Source organism: Balaenoptera physalus (assembly GCF_965194825.1).
Source record: "Balaenoptera physalus genome assembly, chromosome: 17".
Lineage (NCBI taxonomy): Eukaryota > Metazoa > Chordata > Mammalia > Artiodactyla > Balaenopteridae > Balaenoptera > Balaenoptera physalus.
Window position 1 is genome coordinate 84,149,684 of NC_138895.1, and position 20,255 is coordinate 84,169,938.

Here is a 20,255-nt window from a genome sequence, read left to right on the forward strand (position 1 = left end):
ACCATCACCATCACCACCACCATCACCACCATTACCACCATCACCACCATCACCACCACCATCACCACCATCACCACCACCATCACCACCATCACCATCACCACCACCATCACCACCATCACCACCATCACCACCATCACCACCACCACCATCACCATCACCACCATCACCACCACCACCATCACCACCACCACCACCACCACCAACATCACCACCATCACCATCATCACCACCACTGTCACTATCACCACCATCAACATCACCACCACCACCACCAGCACCACCAGAACCATCTCCACCACCATCACCACCATCCTCCTCCCGCATTATGTTCTGGGTAGAGGACTGTGTCAGTCAGAGCAGGCAGCCGAATAGCCAGGGCTATTGAGGAGTCGGCTGGGAAGAACAGGAGAGGATTTGCAGGATCCAGATCCTTGCCGGGGTCCTTGCTTGTCACGTGACCTCGCACAACTGACTTGTCCTTTTGAGCCTCAGTTTCCGCCCCTTTAAGAGCAGAATTATGCTCCATGGCCCCTCTACTTTGCGATGTTGTTCTGAGAGTGAAATAAACTGAACTATTCGAAGGTGTTGTGCAAATTTGAAAGTGGTGAGCAAACGCTATGCGTTCTCAGCACGTAGAGTCCATTCCCAGCTGAGCCCCTCTCTCTGCACCCCCTCCCAGCAGCCACACACCTGCGGGTCCTGGGAGTGTGCGGTTCCAGGAACCAACCCCAGGAGCTGGAAGATTGACGCCACCTCTGACTGGAATGCAAACAACATGCAAATGAACAAGCGAATTCCCTCTCCTCCTTTGGGAGAGCCCTCCCTGGTCCTGGGTGGGCTGCCCTGCCCCGGCTCCTGTTCAGGACACCACCAGCGCGCTCGGCGGTGGAGGGACAGGGCTGCGGGGGTCCAGGCGGAAGGAGAGGCTTGCAAACACCACACGTGACAGAGCACCTGGCAGGTCAATGTTCTCGCCCTGTCTCTGCTCCACAAAATATCCACGTGTCTTCCGGAGCTGCAAGCTTCCCTCCCTCGTCTCAAACGTGGCATCCGTACCCGTCACTCCGCCCTCCTCTCTCTCCTCCCTTCCATCCTTCCTCCAACTTTCCCTGGGGGACCTTGCAGGCCCTGGACTTGGTGTCCAGCACCGGCACTTGGGCTCCGGGAGAGACTAACCAGAGGCCATGGCCCCGCAGTCCCAGCTTACAGTCCAGAGTGTCACCCTATGGACCCCCGGGGGTCCGAGGCCACTCCTTGAGAAACCCTGGCGTAGAGCTGTGTCTACCACCCTCCACACGTCTGTCTGCCCGGCCACCCACCACCCAGGCTGGGCTGTGTCCTGGGTGCCCACACCAGGGCCCCTGCCCAGTGGCAGCAGGAGCTAGTGAGACCCCCTGGTGGGGCCATGGGGATGGGACATCAGAGCCCGGGGGCGGGGGAGGACCCATGTGGAGGCTGAGGTGGTGTCCAGGGTCCCTGTGGACACCTGGGGCCTCTTTGGCGCTCAGAGGTGGTGAGAGTGGGGTCGTGCGCCTGTCTCAGGGGCCTGGGCAGGGCACCAGCACGCGGGGGAGAACTCGGTCTGCGCCCGCAAGGGGGCCAATGCCTCATCCGTGCCACTTGGAGCCCGCTGGGCGCCAGGTGCGGTGGGCAAGTGTGCAAAGCCGGCTGGGCCGTCTCGAGCCTCAGCTCCCTCAGCTCTGTGATCCCTGCGATTGTCTGTATTTATTTTCACTGCACGGTTTATTCAATGCTTAATCTCCCTCCACGGAAAGCTCCCAGAGCGGAGCGGCGTCCTCACTCCCAAGGGCCTGCTAAGCCCAGGGGAAGGCCTGACGGAAGCCGGGAGGCGACTGGCACGGGCCCTGAGTCCCCACGGCCTCTGCTCTGGGAACCGGGGCGGCAGGGGTGGGGTGGGGACCGGCCCGGTGTCAGCAGGTGCCAGGCTCGTGGGAGGCGCCCAAGGAGGCCGGGCAAACGGCTGCAGTTGATACTCCTCCTCAGGGGTGACTGGGGAGGGTCAGGGCTCAGTCGGGGCGTCGTGAGGACTGGAAGTGGCGCTGCAGAAGGGTCCAGGGCCCGAGGCAGGAACTACGTGTAACGACCCCCCCTTCCCTTTCTGCCCTGTCCATCTTGAAGACCCCCTTTGAAGAACAAGTCCATGACTCTCGGTCGCACCTGGTCGGAGTGAAGGCTTTGGTGTCAACCCTAGTCCCCGGCTGTGTGAGCTTGGGCAAGTCGCATCACCATTCTGAACCACGAGATTCCCAGCTCCAGGATGGAACCATGCCTTGCAGCCTCTGGAGGTCACAGATGGAGAAGGGGCACGCAGTGGGCTGGCCAGCACGGCTGCTGAGGACGTGTCAGGAAGATGCCCTTCGGGCTGCCCACTTGCAGGGCCGTGAAGGCCCTTGGGGGTCCCCAGTCGGCCCCGCCCTGGACCCCCGGAGCAGCAGCAACAGTGCCAGCTGTGGGCTGGTGCCGCCGTGCCTCTCCCTGACCTGCATGTCCTCTGCCGGGCCCCCTGCGGGGGGGGAACCCACCATTCGCGCCTGGTTCTCACCCAAGAGTTGTGACAATGAGTGGTTGAAAATAGTCTGAAATTACCCCGGCCTCCTCCTCCCCAGGGAGGGCAGGGCGGGCGAGGGGTGCCGAGGAGTGGGCAGCGCGCTCGGGTTAATAAGCTTGGTGCCCTGGGCGCCCCGGGCTCCCCGGGAGAAGGCAGAGGACTCAGCTCCATGACCGGGAAGCCAGGCGTCCTGGGCCTGCGGACGGGTCGTGCGGGCAGGGCATGGGCTGTGGGCCCGGCAGAAGCTGCGGGGGACGGCTGGCCGCGCAGACTTTCCCGGGCCTGAGGACCAGGTGGACGAAACTCTCCAAGCACTTGGTCCTGAGTCCCCCAAACAAGTGCCCCATTCCTCCTCCTCCTCCCAGAAGCCCGCCTGAGTCCCGCCCGATGGAGACCCGCCAGCGCCTTCGCCTCTCTGAGCCTTTCCCGGAGAGCTCAAAGAAATAACGCCGCCCAGCCGACAAAGGCGGCCTCAGCCGCAGAGGCGGGCTCGGCAGAGTCCAGAGTAAGACTGGCCGATCTGCCCCTCACCTCTGCCCACCTGCTCCCCCTCTCAGGAGGCATGTCCCTCTCCTGGGTACCCACACCCCAGTACCCCCACGGCTTCAACGCCATCCACAGAAGCAAGCGCCCTGCCTGGCTGAAGGGAACTCTGTCTTTCCAGGCCTGGTGTCCCCCCGAGTGACCCTCAACCTGAGATTTCTGCGTCAGGCAGGCCTGGTGTTCTCCAGGGCCTTAGGCGGAGGTGGTGAGCAGGGATCAGATGGAGGGCCGGGGCCCATGCTGCAGCAAGAGAGCTTAAGGTCAGGCGTAGGAGGAACTTCCAAGGGGCGAGGGTTGTAACAGCTGGAATCGTGGGGCAGCTCTTCCCTCCTGTCTCCTGCCCTTCCACTCCCGAGGCCCATCACTCAGCCAGCCAGCCCAGGCGTGGGTGGTGGCCCGGGAGGGCCCCCGGGGCCAGGGCCACACTGAGAGTGTGCACAGTGGTCCAAGGGAAACTCGTTCCTTGGCACTGGGGGCAGGTGGCAGGAGCTCAAGGCATCAGGGCCAGACAGGGAACAAAGCCGTGGGCAGCCAACTGCCACCTGCTGCCGTCATGCCGCCTGACCCCAAGGGGCTGGTGGGAGGGGGTCCTGTCCTGTGGGCTGGGCTGAGTCAGTGCAAGGAGGCAAGCGGGAGTGGGGCAGGAGCTGGGCCCCAGCCAGGAAGCTTGGCACCAGAGAGCAGGAAAATTGGGGTTCTGGCGTGGAGCCCACACCTCCATTGGTATTCACCATCTGTGCCAGGCCCTCCTTGATTTACTCATTTAATCCTGACAAAGACCACATAGGTGGTACTATTATTGTCCCCATTACAGATGAAGCAGGCACAGAGTGGGTAAGTTGCCTGAGGTCGCACAGCTAGAAAGTAGAGCAGTCAGGACACAACCCAGCCTCCGGTCTGGCTGCAGCCACTGCACCAACGTGCCCTGAGGACACCCCACTCTCACCTGGAGCCCCGATGTGTGGAGGGGAGAGGTGCTGGGTGGCTCACCAGCTCTGCGGCTGAGCCTGGAGCCACAGGTCGTGCGCTCGCCAGAGTGCAGTTAATGACAAATCTCAGGCCCCCTCCAGCCCGGAGCCCTCCCAGGGGAGCCTCAGGGCTCCTGGACGCCAGAGCCCGCGGGGTGGCCGGCCACACCAGCAACAGGGCAGCCACAGGCACACGTGGCTGTTTAAAGTGAAATTAGTCTAAAGTAAGTAAAGTTACAAATTCAGTTCCTCAGGCACACAAGCCACTTTTCAAGTGCTCAGGAGCCACACGTGGCCAGTGGTGGACGTGTTGGACGGTGCAACACAGAACATGGCCACCATCCACTCTATTGGACAGCTCTGTAGGGCCATCTTTGGAGACCGGCCTTCTGTGCCCTTTGCCACTCCCGCCCCCTGGCCCTGGGGTGGGCAGCCTGGGGAGAGGGGCAAGGGGAGGGTGGGAGGGGAGTTTGGCCTCCCTGGGCCCTCTCACTGCCCGCCTCCGGGTAACTCACCCCGACGCTGGCCCTGAACCTAGTCTGCTGGAACGCGGACCACAACTGGGTCGCTGCTGTGTGTCCAGACCTGGCCTGGGCTGGTGAAGGGTGATGGTCCACGCAGGACTGTGGACTTCACGGAATGGAAGCTGGCTGCACATCTGCCCAAGACCCTCTGTGTGCTGGCCCAGTCACCCAGCTCTGGGCTGGCCCTGGGGTGCAGAGCCCCTAGTGGAGGGTCCCGTCACTGTCACTGGGCCCAGGGAGGGTCTCGGACTGTCTGACTTTGTGGATGGGCTGAGATGTGTCCGGTGTGTTCCCGGGATACAGCGAGGGGCCATGCCTTCCAATGAGGAGATCAACGGGGAGGATGGAGGACTTCCCGGAGGAGGGGCCCTTCTGAGCTTCATCCTTTAGAACCCGTGGTTAACCGGAGGAGCTGGGAGCCCCTGGCCTTGCTGTCCTTCCTCCCCAAGCATCCCTCTTCTTTTTCCTCCTCTCACAGTTGCACAGCCTGAAGGGACCAGGGTTGAGTGGGGTGGGAAGGAGGGGGGACCCAGAAGGCAGAGCTACCACAGGGCGGGGCCTCGCTTCTGCAGAGTGGCAGTGCAGGTCCTTCGTGTCCTGGCTGGGAGGCTAATCATGGCATGTTGCATCCACAACTAATTATGTGCATGTGAATCAGCTAATTACTCACCATGCTCAGCGCCCCCCCTCCAACTCTGGCTGGCAAAGTTCACGGAGTGGTTGGAGAGGACCACGAATGTCCCCAGGCTGGGAATCCTGTGCAGTCCCCTCCTGCCCAGCCCCCAGGTGGCCTCTGAAGGCCCGGAGAAGGGTTGCCAGATGCTAAGGGCTCTCGCTCCACCTCTGTCCCAGGAGCCAGGAGTCAGGGAGCTTGGTTCTAGACCACCTCGCTCCGCACGCGACCGCATGTAGACCCCCTTCTCCCCTGAGGAGAGGACTGTCCTATATGAAAATGCTTGGAAATAGACAGGGCCCCGAGGTATGCTTCCTGCTGCTCCACTGGGGGTCCTCCCAGCCCCCCGCAAAGTTCCTGTTTCTCATCCCTCAGGGATGCCTTAGTGTGTACACTCGGGCCTGGGAATAAAGAACTGGATGGGTAAGACTACCATGAGGTCAGAGCTCAGCGTGGGACCAGGGTCAGGGCTCAGTGTGGGACCAGGATCAGGGCTCAGAGTGGGACCAGGATCAGGGCTCAGTGTGTGACCAGGGTCAGGGCTCAGAGTGGGACCAGGGTCAGGGCTCAGAGTGTGACCAGGATCAGGGCTCAGCGTGGGACCAGGATCAGGGCTCAGCGTGGGACCAGGGTCAGAGCTCAGTGTGGGACCAGTATCAGGGCTCAGAGTGGGACCAGGATCAGGGCTCAGCGTGGGACCAGGGTCAGAGCTCAGCGTGGGACCAGGATCAGGGCTCAGAGTGGGACCAGGATCAGGGCTCAGTGTGTGACCAGGGTCAGGGCTCAGAGTGGGACCAGGGTCAGGGCTCAGAGTGTGACCAGGATCAGGGCTCAGCGTGGGATCAGGGTCAGAGCTCAGCGTGGGACCAGGATCAGGGCTCAGAGTGGGACCAGGGTCAGGGTTCAGCGTGGGACCAGGGTCAGGGCTCAGCATGTGAGCAGAGTCAGTCAGGGCTCAGTGTGTGACCAGGATCGGGGCTCAGAGTGGGACCAGGGTCGGCCCTCAACATGTGACCAGGGTCAGGGCTCAGTGTGTGACCAGGGTCAGTGATGAGTGAGTCAATGGCTGTGGTCAGGGATTGGTTTATGGCCACGAAGAGGGCTTTTAATGTCATGCTCTCTCTGCGGCTGGGTGAAGAAGTTCTAGAACCTGGGTAGTGTTGACCTGGCAGGGGATCATCAGTTTCAGCCTCCTGTGCTAAGCCCACCCTGGGTTTCTTCAAGCTGTGGCCCCGCCCTCAGGTGGCTGTGAGATGGTCAGGGGTTTGCACACGCTTTGGTGGAGGGTGCTGGATGTAAACTGATAGCAAATCTCCGGAAGAGTGGCCATTGGCTTAGAGTTCTAGAATCCTGGGGTGTCTGGGCTGCCAGAAACCTTCAAAACCCTTCTGTCACGGTACTCATGTACCCATAGGGACACTGAGGCTGCAGCGGGGCCAGTGTGACTCTGTTTATTTCCGGGCACTCAGCTGGGTGCGGGCCTGGGGCAGTGGATAGAATCCCTGCCCTGGAATTTCAGGGGCCGTGCTGACTTTGCTCCCTCCTCAAGGAGGAGCACGGGGGCAGACAGGCAGCTCTGCTTCTAGGAGGGGGAGCTGTCTGGGGTCTGGACCAGGAACTGGGGCAAGGGGACACTTTTCTAAAAGGGGCAAGTAATGGAGGGAGGCAAGGAGTCCCGGAGCAGGGAGGGGGAGGCATGGCCCTGCTGAGAAGCAGGGACACCTGAGGGGACACCACCTTGCGCTGGATGGCCTGGGTGGAGGGGGTCCCAGCCTTGCCCTGGGAACCCCAGGCGGGGGTCCCAAAGCAGAGGAGTGGGCTGGCTGCTACCCTCCCCCATCCACGGGAGAAGGGTTGGTGGCAAAGCAGCAGCTGAAATCCTGACTCAGAGCTACCGGCACCCTTGGCAGGGCCTTGTGGCCTAATACCGGAGGACCCCTGGTGGCCACGAGCCGCTAGTGCAGGGAGGAGATGGAAGCAAGGGCAGCGGCGGAGAGGATCTGGGCTAGGAAGGGTGGGAGGCGCAGATGGGGCAGCCCCTCACCCCCACCCCGCCGGGGGCACCACCTCCGTCTCTTCCCCCAGTTCAAAGACTTTGGGAAGAAGGTCCTTTCCCCGGGAGGGAGGGGGAGGAATAAGGCTGCCCTGGAGGTTGACTGGGAAAGGGGCCTCCCCTGCCCTCCCAATTGCCTTGGGATCTGTGTCTCCCTAGCTCTTCCGACCAGCCCCTCAGGACACCCCTAGAGGCTTAGGCCACAGGCTGGCCTTTCGAGAGGGACTGGTTCGGACGGAGCTCCACCTGATGAGGGGAGCAATGTGCAGTGACTAGTGATGGTGATGTAGTGGCACTGTTTGGGGGTTATGGCAATGGTCATTGGGAGAACAGTGTGGGAGTGGCTGCTGACATTCACGTTGAGAATGGTGACAGTGATTGTGAATTAATGTTTGATGGTGACAATGATGACACCCTGATGGAGCCTCCTGGGAAGAAGCTGAGAAAAGCAGACAGACAGTTGGACCAGATGCTGGGCTTGGGCAGCAAAGGCATTAGTGGACTGCTAAGATGATAAATGTGTATTGTATTGGATATTCAGGCAGACCCAAAGAAGATTTTGCATTCAGAGTGGACCACAAGTTATGAAAAAGCCGCAAGGGGCTAGGAGGCATAAACATCCTGGTAGAGAAGGACCCTGAAGTAATTTCCCTGAGGTCATTCCTCCAAGATTCTGTATTTCATTTTAGGGAGGCCCCCTATGGGTATCTGGCCAGAGGTCTCAGAAGAAGAGGAACTGTTGTCACTTTAAGATGGGAGATGAAGCAGCTAAAGGGGCCATCTCCATCAGCTTATGGAAAACGAAATCTAAATATGGGACTGGGATGTCCTCACTGTCACCAAGTCAAAGGAGGATGCATGGAGGATGTGAATGTGGATGGAATGGCTGAGGACAGCCCCACAGGGTAAGTGGTGGTCTGGACCTCACTTTCAAACCCTTGGCTCTTCTCCCAAGCCCCTCCCGCAGCATCTCTCAGAACAGAGTACCCCTGAGGAAAGACTTGACAAATCCAACCTGGGCAGTTCAAACTGGCCCTTCCCACGTCCGCCAACCTCTGATCTTCTTGGATGGGGTCCAGAGTCTGTGCCTCTGACTCTGTCTCCTGCCCATCACTCATTCCATCTTCCATCCAACCCGCCCACCCACTCTCATCCACCTATCCATGCATCATCCTTCCAACTGCACGGCCCACCCCATCTCTTCAGCCCTCCACTCATGTGCCATCCATCCATTTATGCACCCACCTATCCTGCCCATCCTCACCCGCCTCTTCCTCCATCCATCCACCCACCCTCCACCCTTCTATCTACCGTCCCACCCATCTCTCTAGGCATCTGTCCATCCACCCATCCTCCAGAGCACCTCCTCAATCTACGCCCACTTACCTCATCCACCCTTCCACACATCCCATCCTCTCATGGACCTTTGTGCATTGTTCACGCACAACCCCATATAACTTCCTTCTCTCCATCCATCTGCCCTCTGTCTATCCATCCATCCCCCTGTCCACCCATCCACCCATCCATTTATCCAGCCGGCCAGCGGCAGCCACTCCTCGGCTCCTGGAAGAGGCAGAGAGCTGAGACCCAACTCTTGGTTTTCCTGCTGCATGGGGCAGGAGCTGGGCTTTCCTCGGTGTGCGCGCTTGTGTGCGTTTTACCCGTGCCCCCCACCCCGTTATCTCTCTCCCCTCCCCCACACCCCACCCCCTGCTCGCGCTCCCCTCTAATGTGTGATCTGGAAGCTCTATACAGCCTGATGTAATCCGTAATGCAGTCTCTGGCTCCCGATTCGGGATCCAGTTTCAGAGAGGGAGAGATTGGGGAGCGCCGGCAGCCCGGTGGGGGGAAGCAGCTCGCCTCTCTCCTCCTCCTTCTCCCCGTCCTCGGCCTCCTCCTCCTCCTGCCCGCGCCGCCCCGCCCCCGGCTCGGCTCGGCTCGGCTCGCCCCCCCCCCCTCAGGAAGGGGAAAAAAGGCGAGAGGAGCGGGGCAGGCGAGAGGAGCGGAGCGGCGGCGGCGGCCGGAGAGGGAGCGGCGGGCGCAGGCGGCGGCGGGCGCGGCGTTGGCGGCGGCCCCGGCGGAGCGAGCGTGGAGCCGGCGAGCCGGGAGCACAGGCGGCCGCGCCGCGTCCTGGCCGGGCCCGGGCCCGCGCGCTCCGCATCGCCCGCAGCCCGGGCATCCGGACCTCCCCGGCGCCCGGGGGGCGCCGGCAGGCGGGGGGAGGGGAGGGGGCCTGCGCGCGCCGGCGGGTGCGCTCCCGGGGGCGTCGCTGCTAGGCCTGGAGCGGGCCGGGGGCGGCGGAGGCAGGAGGACCCCCCCCTCCGCCCGGACGCCCGGCTCGGCCGCCGGCGACGCGGGGCGCTCCTGGGTATTTGCAACTCGCCGGATCAAGTCTTCGCCAGCGGGGCCGCTGCTGCCGGGAAGGTAAGGAAGGCTCTGGCGGGCGGCTGGGGGTTGGGGGCGCGGCGAGAGGGGGCGCAGCGAGGGTGGGAGGGGGCCGGGGGAGGGGCGGACGCCCGGACTTCTTAACTTCGCCGTTTGGAGCTTCGCAGCTCCGAGGTTTGCGCTCGGAGCTCGGGAGTTTGGACCCCCCCATCCCCCCGCCCCCTGCCTCCTCCAGCGGCCGCGACGGAATCTGGCAGGTCTCCGCGCGCCCGCACTGGGGGGCTGAGGAGGGGGCGACCTGGACGTAGGAGAGGCTCCTCGGCGCTGCTCACCTCCCCCCAGTCCACACACACGCAGCCTGGCCCGGGTGGCAGGCCGGGCTGGGGAAGACACCTCCTCCCCGTCACAGGCACAGACCCAGGGCAGGCTGGGGAAGGCGTTCCCGTTGTGTCCTCACCACATACGGACGCTGGCAGGGGCCTCAGGGAGCCCCAGATGTCCCCACAGCCACACGCAGACCCAGGTAGGTTCAGGAGGGACACCCCAGTGTGTCCCCCTTCCCCTCATCACAGCCAGAGCCCCTACAGACATTGTAGGGGCCCGAGATGTCCTCCCCCACGCACAGTGCCTCCCTCGAAGCCTCACGGTAGACCCGGCACTGGCGGTGGACACTCCCCGGCGGTTCTCTTATCCCCAGATCGGGCGGAGGGCTACCCTAGCGCCCGTCCGCCCCCCTCCACACACACGAACGCCCTGGCTCCTTCCGTTCTCGGCTTCTTTTCCGCTCGCTCGCACAGGCCGCGCGGATAAGCCGCTCCGAACTTTGGGTCGGCCCTGCGCCCTCTCCGCGTGAAGCGGGGAGGCCAGGCGCCGGGCACTCCTCGGTCCCCATTCCCAGCGGGCCGAGGCCGCCGGCCCTCCGCGGCCGCCGCGCTCGCTTGGAGCCGCGCGGAGCTGCCTCGAGGAACGAGCTTGGCCCCCGCCCCCTCCCGGGCAGGCTGGGGCTCTGGGCCCGGCCGGGTGCCCTCTCCCACTAGTCTCCGCGGCCCCCTGGGCAGGGCAGAGCGCGTCTCGGGCCTGCCTCGGGAGGGGGCGGCGGAGCTGAAAATCGCCGCGAAGCAAGGTGGCCCGGAAGGCTCGTCAGAGGATGCGGCTCCCAGCCCCAGTACCTCTGCCGGGCCGCGGCGGCTCCTGCTGGGGTCACTTCCCAGGCAGCCTAGAGAGAGCGCCCGTTCGGGCACCCAAACCCCGGCCCGCTAGGCACCTTACCCTTCCCACTTTTATTTTCGGCTTCCAAGTTTCTTGGAGCGCAGGGAGCCAGGATGGGACCGGACGAGTCCTAACCCGCCCCTCCTTCAGCACCCTTTCCCTCCGCGCGCTCCCCAACACGTCCCATTCCCCCGGGTCTGCGTCGAGGGTTCCTTAGCGGCAACTCCCGAGGAGTTGAAACGTGTGCAGGTGTGTGGGTGGGCAGGGGGCGCGCACCCACGCCCCAGAGGAGCGGATTGCCGAACGTGTTGGGGAGGGGGCCTGGAGGTTTGCCCTCCCAACCCACCCTCGGGACCTAAGGGGACCCCCAGTGCCTTCCGCCACGACACAGACACACGCCCCCTACGAGCAGCGGCCGCGCGGGCGGGGTGGAGAGGGCAAACGGGAGGCTGGGGTCCCTTTTCACATCCGGAGGTGGCATACGGTGTATCTGGGGTCTGAGGAGGCGGCCAGAGCGTCTCCTAGAACCCGAAGCCTTCCATTTCTCGGTGAACCCCGCCGCCGCGGAGGCAGCGAGGGAGGTCGAGGGAGAGAGCCGCTCCCTCACCACCGCAGGCGGCAGCGAAACTCTGCGTCCGGACGCCCGGGTGCCGCCGGGTCCGGCTTTGAGTACCCGAGCAAGGTCAAGCAGGCGAAGGAGGGGGCGGGGGCTCCTGGGCGCGCCCCCGCCCGTGCAGAGTCGGGGCCTTGGGAGGGGTGTGGGCCGCCCACCGAGTCAGCCCCGAGCGCCCGCCGCCCGCGCCCGGTCCCCGGAGGCGGACGTTGCGCGCGTTCCGGGATCCCGGAGCGCCCCGCGCCCGGCCCGGCGCCCTTCCTCCCGGCTAGCTTGCTGGCGCTCGGCGCTGCTTTCAGACTTGTTGCGCCTGGATGCGGGGGGCGGGGGGGGGGCCGGCCTGGGAGCCCCGGAGCCCGGGCGGCGGGGGGCCGAGCGCGAGGCCGGCGGGAATGCGCCAGGGCGGCGCGCGGCTCCGCGGGCGGGCGCGGCGCTGAGGCTCGAGCAGGGAGTTTGCCGCCTCCGATCCCGGAGAAGGGCGCTTGTCCCCGCCACGCTCCCGCGCGGGGGCGGAAAAGACGATTCGTCGCCCTCGGCATCACGCCGCTCTCCTCCAGACCCTGGGCCGGGAGGGGACGCAGCCAAGTTGTCGAGCCCTCCCTTGTCCGCAGGCTCCGGCCCCTCTCGGGCCTCTGTGGCCGCGTCCGTGAAATGGGGGCGAGGGTGGGGGTCTCGGAGCCCTTCCGGCTCAGGCCCTCGGAGCTCGTCCCGATGTCCAGCGTGCTGGGCCCGCAGCGTGCTGGGTCTGCGGCGTCCCGACCGGCCGGGTCCGGAGGCAGCTGGGCGCCTGCGGACGCGCGGCCGCGGGGACGGGCACGAGGCGGACCCGGCAAGGCCAGACGAGCAGCGGGGCGCGAGCAACCTCCCGTGGAGTCCTCGCCCCCTGGCCGGCCCGGCCCCGCCTCCGGAACGAGTCCTGGGTCCCAAGCCCGCCCCCTGGGGACGCCTCCCGCTCAGGCAGGGGCGGCGGGCGCGGGGCTGCGGTGGCGGTGGCGGAGGGCGGCGCGCTGTCGCGTTCGGCCGAGAGAGGGCGCCCGCGCCGCCGGCCGCCTGCCCGCCCCTTCCGTCTCCTCCGCGGCCCAGGCGCCCGCCCCATCCTGGGCAGCCCTGGCCGCCCCCGGCCTCTCGCAGGGAGCGCTGTCACCTGTGTCTCCCCACACTCGCCTGGCCCCCGTACCTCCGTGCCCTGTGCACGGGCGTGAGGAGCATGTTTGTATACGTGTGCCACGCGTGCATGTGCGTGTCCGGCCGGCAGGCTGGCGGCATGTGTGGTCGGGCATGCAAACTGCCACACGTGTGTGTATGGCGCGGAGCAGGTCTGTGTGAATGTGCGCCCTGGATGGCGGTATTTAACCGAACCACATTTTACCTGTGGCAGGTCCTGTAACTGGCTGTGTGCAAGAGGTGGACCCCTGGGAGTAAAGCTCTAACCCCGCCCCCCAAACCCCAAACCTGGAGGATTTTGTTAACTCCATCCGAGCCAGCAAACCCACACTATCCCATTGTCCTCTGGAACCCTCTGGCCTCCAGCCTCCGTGGCTGCAGCTGCGCCATCGGTCAAAGCTGTGATTTCTGTGTGAACACACACGGGCCGGATACCCCTGTGCACAGCCTGCGTGCACACACATACTGAACATGTGGGTGCCCACGTGTACACAATCGCACTAGTGGTGCGGCGGGGACGAGGCAGAGGGCATGCCCCCCACCCGGTGTGAAGGCTGGTGGGAATACAGGAGGAAAGAGACCCTGCTCGGCTCAGTGAATGGACCCTGGGGGTGGAAGACAGCAGCCTGCAGGAGCCCAGAGGTGGGCTCCCCGAGAGCCCTCCACGGGGAAGTGGCAGCTAAGCTGGGAGAAGAGCGGTGGTGGTGGTGAAGATGAGGAGGGTCTCAGTATGGGACCAGCCATGCAAAGGCCCTGTGGCAGGTGTGAGGCGTAGACAGGAGCTGGAAAAGAGGTGAATGGCAGGATTGGGGCTTCAGAGGGAGCGGGGCCAGACCGCAGATCCCTGTAGGCCTCGGGCTATGTCCTGGGAGTGGTGGGGGCCACGGGGGGTGGGGGTAAACAGAGGTGATGACTTGGCCTGATGGACATGCCAAAGAGATGGCAGGTGCTCCTAGGGGCAGCCAGGTTGCATGGGGCTGCCCTGCCCACAACTGCACTGGACTCCAGACTTCACTTGTCACCACAGAACGGCCATCACCCTGACACCACGCAAGAGCCCCATCAGTGTACACCGACCCACAACACAGCACAGAATGCGAGCGTGCGCTACCCTGGAATCTGGGCCCTGAGGTGGACATTCATGTCCGGGGACATGGCGTCGCTCCGAGGACCCTGGGGCCGCAGGGCACGGGGAGAGCCCCTCTTCCCGCCCACTGCCCATTTACAGTTGTTGGAAAAGTAAGGCCAGAGAGGGGAAGAGCTTCCCGTTGGAACTTTGATTCCAGGCCTTTGCCTCGGCCGCAGCTGCAGGTGACAGAGGCACCAGCCCCTCCCCCTGCAGGGCGGGACTTCGCAGGGAGACCCCAGGACCTGTGGCCTCAGCTGAGTGTAAACCCCTGGGTTCAGATCTCGTAGGGAGCGGTCCCTGCGTCCCGGTGTCCTCCTGGCTCCCAGGGTAGGGGAGGACTGGCGCTCGCCCGGAAGGCACACAGCAGGCGGGAGGCTCCTTCCCGGCTGCAGCCCCCGCCCCCTCCTCTTTCTCTTAATTCATTTCTACTCATTGGAAAGTGAACCGCGATGGGGGCAGCACCAAAGGGCTAGAGCGCAAAGGGAGTCTCCTTCCCTCCCCAGACCCCAGGTCCTCCTGTTAATGGGTCCGTGTTATCCTTCTACAATGTTCTGTGGCTCCACAAGCGTAACTGCGTTTGTCCTGTAAGTGCTTTGGACAAATGGAGGCGGTCTGCGTGCGCAGGGGCACCTGGCTCACCACCCGCCGTCACCCCCCGCCGTCTCATCCCCCCCACTCCCCACCACTGCGCCCCGTCCCCGCCAGCTCCCCCGCCCTCACCTTCGGATCTGCACCATGTTCATGCTGATCCCACCGTCCGCGTCCCTGTCCGTTGGGGTCTGTGAGCATCCTCGAGGGCTCACTTGGAGGGGGCGTAGATGGGGTCCCCAAGGTCCGCTGGGCCCTGCTGGGTGACTGTGGGACCCGGAGAGGCCTGCAGGGCAGGGGGTTTCCAGGGGCTCAGGGGCCGAGGTGGACAGCGAGATGAGACCCAGGCTGTCCCCATCCCCTCATGCTGTGTTCGGTTTTGGGGGTCCTGACCCTCAGCTGAGACATGGGCTGAGGGGTCCCTGAGGTGGGAGGAGAGGTGGAGGCACGGCTGCAGGAAGAGGAGCTGAAGTGCTGGTGAGCAGAGCCTGAGAGCTCTGCGGGCGACCCAGGTGGCCTGGCCGAGTCACCGGACCTCCCTCCTACGTGGCCTGGGGACTTCGGACAGCACTTGTCTGAGGCTCAGAGACTTTGGATAGGGAGTCCCGCCCCAGAGAGGGGCGGAGCGGGCGCCGGGGTCCCAGCGCCCAGGGGCGCCTCCGGAAAGCCTTCCACTCACACACGTGCACACCCGCGCACATTCACCCCGTACACAGCGACCCTCCCCGCTGCCGCGCACACGCTCCCTCACGCACTGCACACGCGTGTGCATAGGCGCCCCCGCGCGTGCACGCTGGTCCCTCCGCAGCCCTGTCCCCGGTCTCGGGGTCCGCCTCCTCCCCGACGCTCACCCTGGGCCGCAGGTTGGCTTGCCCTGTCTCCTCCCGGCCCACCCTCTGCCACCCTCGCTCACCTCGGCCGTCCTGGAGAGAGGGGAGAGGGCGCCCCGTGGGTCTCGGGGAGGCCCATGTCTGGAGCCTTGATACCTCTGGGCACCAGGTACCAAGGTACCTCTTGGGACGGCCAGTCCTGCCACAGCTGCTGGCACCATTAGGGTGGGTACAGGGGGCGTCGGGAACCAGGAGACCTGGGTTTCCTGAAGCACGTCCAGGCTAAGCATCCCCTTCCTCTGTTGTCATCCCCCCCTCCCCACTCCATGCTGTCAGGACCTCTGCGTCCCCACCTGGCCAGGCCTATCCGGGACGTCCCTGGGACCTCAGTGTTGTCTGCCGGCCGCCAGGGCCCTTCCTGACCGCCTCTTCCGAGCTTGTCACCATCCTCACACCCTCCCCATGTGGCCTTGGACAGGTGACCTTGGATGAGACCCTCTTCCTGGGAACCTCGGGAACGGATCCTGGCGTGCGGTGTGGGTGGGTGTCACCCATAGGCCAGCCCTGAGCGGGCATGGAAGCTGTGTCTCCCTCTCCGGGAGCAGGGGCTTAATCTGGGTACCGAGCAGGGGGACACAGAGAGGAGAGGGCAGTGACGTACGTCACACCCAGAATTTCAGGAGCCTCCCCTCCTCAGCAGAGTTCCCCGCTCCGGTGGGATGCCCCAGCTGATGGGGCAGACGCTCTCACTGTCCCCGCCTGGCACTCTCCAGAGAGCGTGTCTGTGTGCACGCAGGGGCATCGTGTGTGTGTGTACGCAACCATGTGTGTGCGTGCCCGGGGCGCAGGACGCAGTGGGCGCTCAGAGGGGGAGGGGTCCGGCAGGCTCAGGTAAGGCTTCTAGGGCAGCCACCTGGCCCGTGTCCTGAAGGACAGGTGGGTGTCTGCTGGGCAGGGGCCAGGGCAGCGGGGGCAGCCCGGGGGCTTGAGGGCACGGGGTGTCTTCAAGACCTACAGGTGGTTTGGGGTAACAGGCTCCTGGGCAAGAAGAGGTGTGATGAGGGTGAGGGTGTGTACGGGGAGGCCTGGAGCAGAGCCAGAGGGCCCTCCCTCCACCCCCCAGCAGTGGACCTTCCGGGGCACCTTTCTTTTTCCTCCTGGGGAGCTCTGCCTGGCCTCCGGCCAGATTCCCCTGGCAGCCCCTGTGCCCAGGCAGGCAGGGGAAAGAGGCCTCCCTGCCGGCAGCCCCGCCCCACCCAGGCGGCCCCTCCCAGCCCCGCGGAGACACCTCACTGGCGTGCTCCCACCTCTCTGCTGTGAGTGGAGCATGGCCGGGGCGCCTTGGGGCAGGCCTGGGATGCGCCACACGTCAGTCAGGCGGGCTGGGGGCAGGATCTGCTAGCGGCGCCCCCCCGCTCTGCTCATGAACAGAGGCCTGCCTGGCTGCCTGACCTGCCACGGCCCAGGAGGGCTGCCCACGTCGGGCGGGCAGGCTGCCGTGAGCAGGGTGGGCAGGTGGCCCCGGGGGGCCTCTCGCGCATGCTCTCCCAGCCCCACCCGGCCGCCGGCCCCTTGGGCTGCCCTCCGCGCCGCGGATGCCCACCCGCCCCTCCCCCAGTACAGCCTTCCCCAGGACACACAGGCGGGCACTGTTCAGAGGGCCGGGCAGGACAACAGAGTGCCTTTTGTGGCTGGTGTCAGGGGATGCCATTGGCGGCCTGGGGTGGGTGGGGAGGGATGGAGGCAGGGCCTGGGTCCGGCCTGTGTGTTGGACAGTTGTGGGGGGGGATCCCACGGACTAAGGTGAGGCTGGAGACTTCTGGAGGCTGATGGGCGGGCATTCCAGCCCACGCCCCTGTGTGGCGGCGATCCCGAGGCACCCAGGGCTTCTGATCGAGGCCAGGGGCTGGATGGTCCCCCCTTGCGCAGATACGTCTGGGGCGGTGGTGGGAGGAGAGCGCGTCACCCCTCAGCGGGTGGCGACCCTGCCAGCTGCGGAGTGGGGCCGCTACTGCTCCCGCCTCCTGGGGTCCCGTGAGATCTGAGACCGGTCCTGTGTGCGGTCAGCGCTCAGTAAACCAGTCATCGTCTCCCTCTCTCGTCGCTGTGACTCCAGATCCTCGTCCTCCGCCTGCTGTGGCCGGCTCTCTGGGGTTCCCCGCCCCTCACCCCGAGGCCACCCTGCAGGCTCTGAGAGGCCGCGTGGTAGGTTCGGGGCAGAGGCTGGCCAAAGGGATGGGGGCCAGACACCAGGAGAGTTTCCTGCAGCAGGGCAGTTTGGCCCTGAGAAGGTGATGGGAGAGGCGGGGGCCTGAGGGGGCTTGGGTGCTAATTGGCCACCGTCCTTGGGAACCCAAGATGGGCAGGGGGCGATGGACGCTGCAATGACCCAGGTTGGGATATGGGAACCCAAGGACCAGACAGGGGGCCTGCAGCCCCAGGGAGACAGTCCCCCCGTGAGCACCTCTGGAGAGGAGCGACCAGCAACCTCGCTGGACCCCGGCACCGAGGCCAGGAGCCTCTCCCACCCCCCTCACCTGTGGTCGCCAGGCTTGTAGAGTTTGACCCCCAGCGGAGGCCTGGGCGCTGGGTGTGGCTGAGGGGAGGGGGCGTGAGCCAGCCCAGGGGAACCACAGCGCCAGTCACCTGCACCCAGCGTGGAGCCAGCCTTCTGCTGGCCTGGCCCTCCTCTGAGGCCCTGCCCTGGCCTCCGTGGGGCTCCATCCTGGCCACGGGCTCCCCCTCCAGGCAAGCACTCCTCTCCCAGCCCCAGTCCCTCTCCCACTGCCCTGCACATCCCGTGATTACACGCTGAGCCCTCCTCCTGCTGGGAGCCTTGTACACGCGTGCTACTACACGTGTGCATGTGTGCAGACACAGTGCAGGCACGCACACACATGTGCGCACACAGAGACATAGGTGTTGGCACATGCACGTGCATGCACGTGTACGGGCACACGTCTGCTCCCCCCAGCTCAGCGAGGGTCCCCACCACCCATCGCCCGCATGCTCAAGCTGGAAGCCTGGTCACCTCCATGACCCTGTTTGTCCTCTGACCACCCTCCCAGCCCAGACACCACGCAAGCCTCCCCCCGGCTCTCCCTGCCTGTGCCCCCTCCCCCGTCAGAGGAATCCCCCCAGTGAAGATCGATGCTGTCCCCCTCATCCCGGGACCCTTCCCCGGCAGTGCCCCCTCCAGGACACTATCCCTGGGTGCCAGGTGGGGTCAGGGGCTCCCCTGCACGCCCCACCCCGTCTCAGCTCTGCTTGCCCGGGCCTGGGCTGGATTCAACCGGCCTCCACCACGGCTGTGTGACCTGGGGCCTGACACGGGTGTGCCCCGGACCAAGGCTAGAGGGGACCTCTGAGCCATTTATCCAAGGCCTTGCTGGAGCGTTTCAGGCAGGCAGTTAATGGGAATGCAGAGGCCTCAGCCTCTGGAAAGCATCTGTGGGTGTGTTGGGGGCGGGGCAGAGGGCAGGGTGTGGGGTGTGGGCAGGTGGAGGGTGAGTGGCCGCTGGCAGGCACAGGAGCTGTCCGTGCTGACGGCCTGGGCCTCCTGCCCAGCTCTGCCCCAAGACCCAGCCAGAAGAGGCAGGGCCAGGCCAGTTCTGTGGCACTCAGACTCAGAGCTGGGACAGCGTTCTGGCCAGCAGAGCCTTTCCCAAGGCCCAGGGTGTGGAGCTGTTCAAGGTGTAGAGGATGCCTGGCCCCCCGGTGGCCCTAGTGGTCCGCGCTGTGGAACCCTGTGTGAAAACCCCATGGGTGGGCTTTTCTAGGCCATCTTCCGGCCCCAAGAGCCTGTTGAAGGCTCACACCAGAGCCTCAGTCCCGGGGGTGTGGCGTCCTGACCTGCCACTTATCCCCCGTCCCCATAGGCACCTCCCGCCTCCCCAGGGTCCAGGCCAGCAGTGTCCCCTCCACATCCCACCGCCCAGCCGGGACCGGGGCTGGGGCCGCTCTCTTCTGTGTCCTGAGCGTCCTGGCCCTGCCTCCTTCCTCACCGCCCCCCTGCCCCCACCCCGCGTTGCCACCCTTCTAAGGGACAGTTCTGAATGGGGCACTGTCCTGCATCTGACCCTCACTTCTCCCTCTTGCCCGCTGTGCGGAACACTGGGGTGGGCCTCGCTCCCCTGACAGGCCCTCCAGGAGTGGAGTGAGCTGGTGTGGATGAGGGCCAGCCGGCAGGGATGCTAGGAGGGCCCCGGCTCGGCCCAGCTCCCACGGGCCCTGGGACAGGGGCAGGATTAGGGCCCGTTCTGCCTGGCCTAGGGCAGTGCCAGCTCTCAGAGGGCAGGGGCTTTGTGCTGCAGACCTGGGCCCGGATCCTGCCTCAGGCGCCCAGCACCTGCAAGCCCCCACCAAGGTTGTTCGTCTGTGGCCCCCATGTGCCCATCTGCAGAACCGCGCCATAGCAGGGGCCCCAGGATTGCTCCTGCGGAGACAGAGTGCCCCGCACAGGATGGAGCCCAACGTTGGTCCCCTCCCCGCCATGAGCCCTGCTTCTCCTGTGCTTTCCCTCCGCGCTGGGCCTGGCTGGGACGCCCCTCCAGGCCTGCGAGCCCTCAGGGTGGTGGAGGCAGCTGTGCAGGCTTGGGGCTGAGTGTCTGAGACACCTGAGCCCCGGTGTCTGCGCCAGGCTGTACCCGCTTTCCAGACGGGAGGGCTGTGGCGTCGGCCGCCAGGGGCTGGGGTGGGGAGGAGAGAGTGTGGGCCCGGCCTGGGCCATCTCAGGACCGGGCAGGCCCCTCTGGGGGAAGGTGCTGGGTTTTGGCGTGGCCTTGACCCCGGGTCAAGGGGGATGAGTCAGAGTGAGTCGGCTGTCACGTGGCAGGGATCAGGGTGGTGTTGGGGGAAACGTTCGACTACGATCCGAGTTTCTGCTGGGCTTTGCCGACTTCCACCTGGGATTCTCCGGGGCATCGGAGAGGGTTTGTCCCCAGGCTGGGGCCCCAGCTGGGGGCATTAGGTCCCAGCCTGGGACCAAAGAAGGGGGCGCTGCAG

The 20,255-nt window shown here is 65.2% G+C and overlaps 1 protein-coding gene across 6 annotated transcripts in view; it reads left to right on the forward strand.

Moving 5' to 3' along the window:
- Positions 1 to 9,600: 9,600 nt before the first annotated feature.
- ADGRB1 (adhesion G protein-coupled receptor B1) overlaps positions 9,601 to 20,255 on the forward strand; it is an 82,901-nt gene continuing 72,246 nt past the window's right edge. For 3 of the 6 annotated variants that reach the window (XM_082433453.1, XM_082433454.1, XM_082433455.1), the window contains exon 1: positions 9,603 to 9,757. The gene's annotated coding sequence lies outside the window, so the exon portion shown is untranslated. Of the gene's footprint in view, positions 9,758 to 20,255 lie in introns of all 6 variants that reach the window. The other 3 variants (XM_082433450.1, XM_082433452.1, XM_082433451.1) reach the window with 2 other exon arrangements.